The 7,500-nt window shown below is 31.0% G+C and overlaps 2 non-coding genes and 1 pseudogene across 2 annotated transcripts; all 3 read left to right on the top strand.

Annotated features, from left to right (window-relative positions):
• The first annotated feature begins 3,556 nt into the window (after positions 1-3,556).
• LOC128923278 (small subunit ribosomal RNA) lies at positions 3,557-5,546 on the top strand. The gene has a single exon (XR_008472245.1). It is a non-coding gene; the product is annotated as a small subunit ribosomal RNA (ribosomal RNA).
• Positions 5,547-6,049: 503 nt separating this feature from the next.
• Positions 6,050-6,228, top strand: LOC128923361 (5.8S ribosomal RNA). The gene has a single exon (XR_008472319.1). It is a non-coding gene; the product is annotated as a 5.8S ribosomal RNA (ribosomal RNA).
• Positions 6,229-6,680: 452 nt separating this feature from the next.
• Positions 6,681-7,500, top strand: part of LOC128923363 (large subunit ribosomal RNA) — a 5,134-nt pseudogene continuing 4,314 nt past the window's right edge.

The following is a 7,500-nucleotide window of genomic DNA, read 5'->3' as shown; positions in this document are numbered from 1 at the left end:
CCGAAACCACGTATATTTGCATATAAAAAAAACTAAATTTGGTTAAACGGCGGGCATAAAAATGATTTTATTTACGTAGCCAAATGCATCGTCATCTTATTAGTGACGCGCAAAAAGGAATTCAGGAGATTCCTACTGTCCCTATTTGCGAAGAGCCGAAACCACATATAAAGAGCCAAAAGGCCGAAAAAACGTATATTTGCATATAAAAAAAACTAAATTTGGTTAAACGGCGGGCATAAAAATGATTTTATTTACGTAGCCAAATGCATCGTCATCTTATTAGTGACGCGCAAAAAGGAATTCAGGAGATTCCTACTGTCCCTATTTGCCAACTACGAGGTCTGACCGGAGACTTAATTCTGGTACCACGGGGAGTAGGAGCCCTTGGAGTTCGCTCCAACCTACTCGTGCGGACTGGCCCCTCGGGGAGTATCGTGGTGGTTGTGGTTTAATACCCGAATGCGGGGAGAGTGATATTTGTCACTCAATGTGGAGTTGCATTGCAACCGGGTGCCGGACCCAAAGTACGGCAGAGGTTTTAGATAGGCCTCGAACCTCACCAAGGTGGTTAGTGTGTCCATTCTACACGCCAATTGGTACTGAATAATGCATTGCATTTTTCGGGGCGCTGATCATCGCATTGATTTGATCCGCTGTGCTTTTGAGCACCGTGAGGTAAGGCCGTTGTCGGCAGGTACTCACGTTAATATTGGCTTTAGATGTCCCTATTTGCGAAGAGCCGAAACCACATATAAAGAGCCAAAAGGCCGAAAAAACGTATATTTGCATATAAAAAAAACTAAATTTGGTTAAACGGCGGGCATAAAAATGATTTTATTTACGTAGCCAAATGCATCGTCATCTTATTAGTGACGCGCAAAAAGGAATTCAGGAGATTCCTACTGTCCCTATTTGCGAAGAGCCGAAACCACATATAAAGAGCCAAAAGGCCGAAAAAACGTATATTTGCATATAAAAAAAACTAAATTTGGTTAAACGGCGGGCATAAAAATGATTTTATTTACGTAGCCAAATGCATCGTCATCTTATTAGTGACGCGCAAAAAGGAATTCAGGAGATTCCTACTGTCCCTATTTGCGAAGAGCCGAAACCACATATAAAGAGCCAAAACGCCGAAAAAACGTATATTTGCATATAAAAAAAACTAAATTTGGTTAAACGGCGGGCATAAAAATGATTTTATTTACGTAGCCAAATGCATCGTCATCTTATTAGTGACGCGCAAAAAGGAATTCAGGAGATTCCTACTGTCCCTATTTGCGAAGAGCCGAAACCACATATAAAGAGCCAAAACGCCGAAACCACGTTCATACAAGTAAAAAAATTTCATATAAATACTAAATAATTTTCATATAGATACTAAGTTTATGAATTCATACAAGTAAATAATTTTCATATAAATACTAAATAATTTTCATATAGATACTAAGTTAATGAATTCAAACAAGTTAAAAATTTTCATATAAATACTAAATAATTTTCATATAGATACTAAGTTAATGAATTCATACAAGTTAAAAATTTTCATATAAATACTAAATAATTTTCATATAGATACTAAGTTAATGAATTCATACAAGTTAAAAATTTTCATATAAATACTAAATAATTTTCATATAGATACTAAGTTTATGAATTCATACAAGTAAATAATTTTCATATAAATACTAAATAATTTTCATATAGATACTAAGTTAATGAATTCATACAAGTTAAAAATTTTCATATAAATACTAAATAATTTTCATATAGATACTAAGTTAATGAATTCATACAAGTTAAAAATTTTCATATAAATACTAAATAATTTTCATATAGATACTAAGTTAATGAATTCATACAAGTTAAAAATTTTCATATAAATACTAAATAATTTTCATATAGATACTAAGTTAATGAATTCATACAAGTTAAAAATTTTCATATAAATACTAAATAATTTTCATATAGATACTAAGTTTATGAATTCATACAAGTTAAAAATTTTCATATAAATACTAAATAATTTTCATATAGATACTAAGTTTATGAATTCATACAAGTAAATAATTTTCATATAAATACTAAATAATTTTCATATAGATACTAAGTTAATGAATTCATACAAGTTAAAAATTTTCATATAAATACTAAATAATTTTCATATAGATACTAAGTTAATGAATTCATACAAGTTAAAAATTTTCATATAAATACTAAATAATTTTCATATAGATACTAAGTTAATGAATTCATACAAGTTAAAAATTTTCATATAAATACTAAATAATTTTCATATAGATACTAAGTTAATGAATTCATACAAGTTAAAAATTTTCATATAAATACTAAATAATTTTCATATAGATACTAAGTTTATGAATTCATACAAGTAAATAATTTTCATATAAATACTAAATAATTTTCATATAGATACTAAGTTTATGAATTCATACAAGTAAATAATTTTCATATAAGTACTAAGTGTATGAATTCATACAACTAAATAATTTTCATATAAGTACAAAAAATTTAAAAAAAAAAATAAATGTTAAGCTATTTTTGATGTTGTAATATTTCTTATAAGCATAATGCTCATAGAAAATGATATAAATTACTTGTATATATATGAATTTAAAACTTTTATATGGTTAAAAAGATTTTCTCCATACGATTTCCGGTTGGTGAGGTGTACGTGGCAGAAAACATATATGTTGTATGAAACTTCAACATTAGTACTTGTATGAAAATTTTAATACTTGTATGAAATTGCATACTTAGTACTTATATGAAAATTATTTTCATATATTTATAAAAGTATTTAAGTGTAATATATAAATGAGAGCAAAAAAATTTATTCCTGGTTTGCTACAGTTGGTTTAAATAGAAATAATTTTGTTAATAATGAAATGTTATTAATTGAGATTATTCTTCTATACCTAACATAATGTAGTCGTTTTTTTTTTTAATTTAACTTTTTTTGGGGTTTGTTCTTCTATTCACATAAAATATATGTGGGTAAAGAATAAAATTCAATAAAGTTAAATATTTATATTATTACGCTCGAATACTTTCATATCATATATGAAATAAAATGAAAAATAATTGAATTGAAATTATTAATTTCAAATCAAAAGAAAAACGTATATACTCTTAAAAAAAGATATATACACTATATGCATTGAAATAAAGTAAAATGTATAAAAAATGATATTATTTGAAAGTTTAACAAATACAAGAAGAAACATCGTCCTTACATTAATAATTATATTATATATGTATAGAGAACGAAAATTCTTTCTCACGATAAGATACACAGTCTCAAAGTCCGAATAAGACCGCAATAAATAATACAATAATATGAAATTTAAATGACATGAAGTAAATTATTTAATCCGACCATAGTAGAAGAAATTTCATAATTATTTATTGTCGCGATTTCGTTCTCCTTTGCATTGTGTATATGTCGTGTACTTAATTTTCAAATATTGAAAATATCATTATAAAAATTTATATAGTATAAAAAATATTATATAAATGAATAAAAAATATTATTCTGGTTGATCCTGCCAGTAGTTATATGCTTGTCTCAAAGATTAAGCCATGCATGTCTAAGTACAAACAAATTAAAAGTGAAACCGCAAAAGGCTCATTATATCAGTTATGGTTCCATAGATCGTTAACAGTTACTTGGATAACTGTGGTAATTCTAGAGCTAATACATGCAAAATAAACACGGACCTTTTGGAACGTGTGCTTTTATTAGGCTAAAACCAAGCGATCGTAAGATCGTTATATTGGTTGAACTCTAGATAACTTGCAGATCGTATGGTCTCGTACCGACGACAGATCTTTCAAATGTCTGCCCTATCAACTTTTGATGGTAGTATCTAGGACTACCATGGTTGCAACGGGTAACGGGGAATCAGGGTTCGATTCCGGAGAGGGAGCCTGAGAAACGGCTACCACATCTAAGGAAGGCAGCAGGCGCGTAAATTACCCACTCCCAGTTCGGGGAGGTAGTGACGAAAAATAACAATACAGGACTCATATCCGAGGCCCTGTAATTGGAATGAGTACACTTTAAATCCTTTAACAAGGACCTATTGGAGGGCAAGTCTGGTGCCAGCAGCCGCGGTAATTCCAGCTCCAATAGCGTATATTAAAGTTGTTGCGGTTAAAACGTTCGTAGTTGAATTTGTGCTTCATACGGGTAGTACAGCTATAATTGTGGTATGTACATTACCTTATGTATGCAAGCGTATTACCGGTGGAGTTCTTATATGTAATTAATACAATGTATTTTTTATATATTCCTCCTATTTAAACCTGCTTCAGTGCTCTTCATCGAGTGTTGTTGTGGGCCGGTACAATTACTTTGAACAAATTAGAGTGCTTAAAGCAGGCTCCAAATGCCTGAATATTTTGTGCATGGAATAATGAAATAAGACCTCTGTTCTACTTTCATTGGTTTTTAGATCAAGAGGTAATGATTAATAGAAGCAGTTTGGGGGCATTAGTATTACGACGCGAGAGGTGAAATTCTTGGACCGTCGTAAGACTAACTTAAGCGAAAGCATTTGCCAAAGATGTTTTCATTAATCAAGAACGAAAGTTAGAGGTTCGAAGGCGATCAGATACCGCCCTAGTTCTAACCATAAACGATGCCAGCTAGCAATTGGGTGTAGCTACTACTATGGCTCTCTCAGTCGCTTCCCGGGAAACCAAAGCTTTTGGGCTCCGGGGGAAGTATGGTTGCAAAGCTGAAACTTAAAGGAATTGACGGAAGGGCACCACCAGGAGTGGAGCCTGCGGCTTAATTTGACTCAACACGGGAAAACTTACCAGGTCCGAACATAAGCGTGTAAGACAGATTGATAGCTCTTTCTCGAATCTATGGGTGGTGGTGCATGGCCGTTCTTAGTTCGTGGAGTGATTTGTCTGGTTAATTCCGATAACGAACGAGACTCAAATATATTAAATAGATGCTTTCAGGATTATGGTGTTGAAGCTTATATAGCCTTCATTCATGAGTTCATCTTGAATGTGCAAGTGTTTGAATGTGTTTATATAAGTGGAGCCGTACCTGTTGGTTTGTCCCATTATAAGGACACTAGCTTCTTAAATGGACAAATTGCGTCTAGCAGTAACGAGATTGAGCAATAACAGGTCTGTGATGCCCTTAGATGTCCTGGGCTGCACGCGCGCTACAATGAAAGTATCAACGTGTATTTCCTAGACCGAGAGGTCCGGGTAAACCGCTGAACCACTTTCATGCTTGGGATTGTGAACTGAAACTGTTCACATGAACTTGGAATTCCCAGTAAGTGTGAGTCATTAACTCGCATTGATTACGTCCCTGCCCTTTGTACACACCGCCCGTCGCTACTACCGATTGAATTATTTAGTGAGGTCTCCGGACGTGATCACTGTGACGCCTTGTGTTTCACGGTTGTTTCGCAAAAGTTGACCGAACTTGATTATTTAGAGGAAGTAAAAGTCGTAACAAGGTTTCCGTAGGTGAACCTGCGGAAGGATCATTATTGTGTTCCTATCCGTAAATATTATAAAAAAAAACAAACAAACAAACAAACAAACAAAAAAAGAATAAAAAAGAAAAATTATTTTCTTTTTTTTCTTTTCATTCATTTATTTGAATGTTTTTCTTTTTTTTCTTTTTTTTTTTACTCCTTGTATTGTAGTATAATGAAAATTATATCGCATACATTGTATTTGAACGCAACAAACCTTTAAACATATATAGTTGTACTTATTATTTATAAAAATAATATAAATGATAAGTTAATTTGTTCTCATTAACGTGTAATTCCTTAAAAATATATAGAAATTAAATAAAATGTAATAAAAAAGGAATTACTGTTTTTGTTGGACTAAGACATGCGCAACTTGTAAATGTTTGGGTTGAAAATTACAATTTATTGAAAGATGTTTTAAAATAATTTATATATTATATACGAAAACGAAATGTTATTCTTTCAATAAATTAAAAACTCTTGACGTTAAATTAAAATAAACAAAAAATTATCACTCTAAGCGGTGGATCACTCGGCTCATGGGTCGATGAAGAACGCAGCTAACTGTGCGTCATCGTGTGAACTGCAGGACACATGAACATCGACATTTTGAACGCATATTGCAGTCCATGCTGTTATGTACTTTAATTAATTTTAAAGTGCTGCTTGGACTACATATGGTTGAGGGTTGTAAGACTATGCTAAATTAGTTGCTTATTCTTTTAGTCAATTAAAAGAATTTAAGCACATGGTATATTACTGGATTGTATTTTTCAATCCATAATATTAATAGCATAAAAAGAAATATAGAAAATATATTCTTGAACACCTCATATTTGAACGAAATTTTATAATAAATAAGAATCTTAGTATTCCCAAAAACAATAAAATTTCAATATTATTATTTCAAATAATATATACATTTAGAGGAACGTCTAGCATAAAATATTATTTTATTCTAGGATTGCCTTAAATGTAAAAAAGCAAGAAAATAATATTGTTGTTATAATGAAGTAGTAGTACGGGATGAAAAGATTGAATATTTATTATTAAGAAAATTATTTTGGTGTTAAGAAATAATTATGTATGTTTCTTTAAAATAGCAAAAAGCTAAAATATAAAATAAATATAAATATTTTTATACAACCTCAACTCATATGGGACTACCCCCTGAATTTAAGCATATTAATGAGGGGAGGAAAAGAAACTAACAAGGATTTTCTTAGTAGCGGCGAGCGAAAAGAAAATAGTTCAGCACTAAGTCACTTTGTCTATATGGCAAATGTGAGATGCAGTGTATGGAATATCTTAATATCTAGTATGAGAAATTAACGATTTAAGTCCTTCTTAAATGAGGCCATTTACCCATAGAGGGTGCCAGGCCCGTATAACGTTAATGATTACTAGAAAGATATTTCCAAAGAGTCGTGTTGCTTGATAGTGCAGCACTAAGTGGGTGGTAAACTCCATCTAAAACTAAATATAACCATGAGACCGATAGTAAACAAGTACCGTGAGGGAAAGTTGAAAAGAACTCTGAATAGAGAGTTAAATAGTACGTGAAACTGCTTAGAGGTTAAGCCCGATGAACCTGAATATCCATTATGAAAAATTCATCATTATAACTGTGATATTTATAATATTATAGTAATAGTGTGCATTTTTTTCATATAAGGACATTGTAATCTATTAACATAATAAAATATTTATCAAAAGATCATTGGTGTTAAGTTTATTCAAATTAATTTGCTTTTAGCTTATTAACATAGAATAAATACTGATGATTTGATAAAGTGTTGATAGATTTTACATATATAATGCTTAAATTCTTTTGAATTTTACAATAATATTATTATCATTGATTTTAATATTAATTGTATGCATTTATATGATTAACAATGCGAAAGATTCAGGATACCTTCGGGACCCGTCTTGAAACACGGACCAAGGAGTCTAACATATG

Source organism: Zeugodacus cucurbitae, chromosome X (genome assembly GCF_028554725.1).
Source record: "Zeugodacus cucurbitae isolate PBARC_wt_2022May chromosome X, idZeuCucr1.2, whole genome shotgun sequence".
Taxonomy (NCBI): domain Eukaryota; kingdom Metazoa; phylum Arthropoda; class Insecta; order Diptera; family Tephritidae; genus Zeugodacus; species Zeugodacus cucurbitae.
The sequence above is the reverse complement of the archived record's forward strand: the minus strand, read 5'-3'. Positions and strand labels throughout refer to the sequence as shown.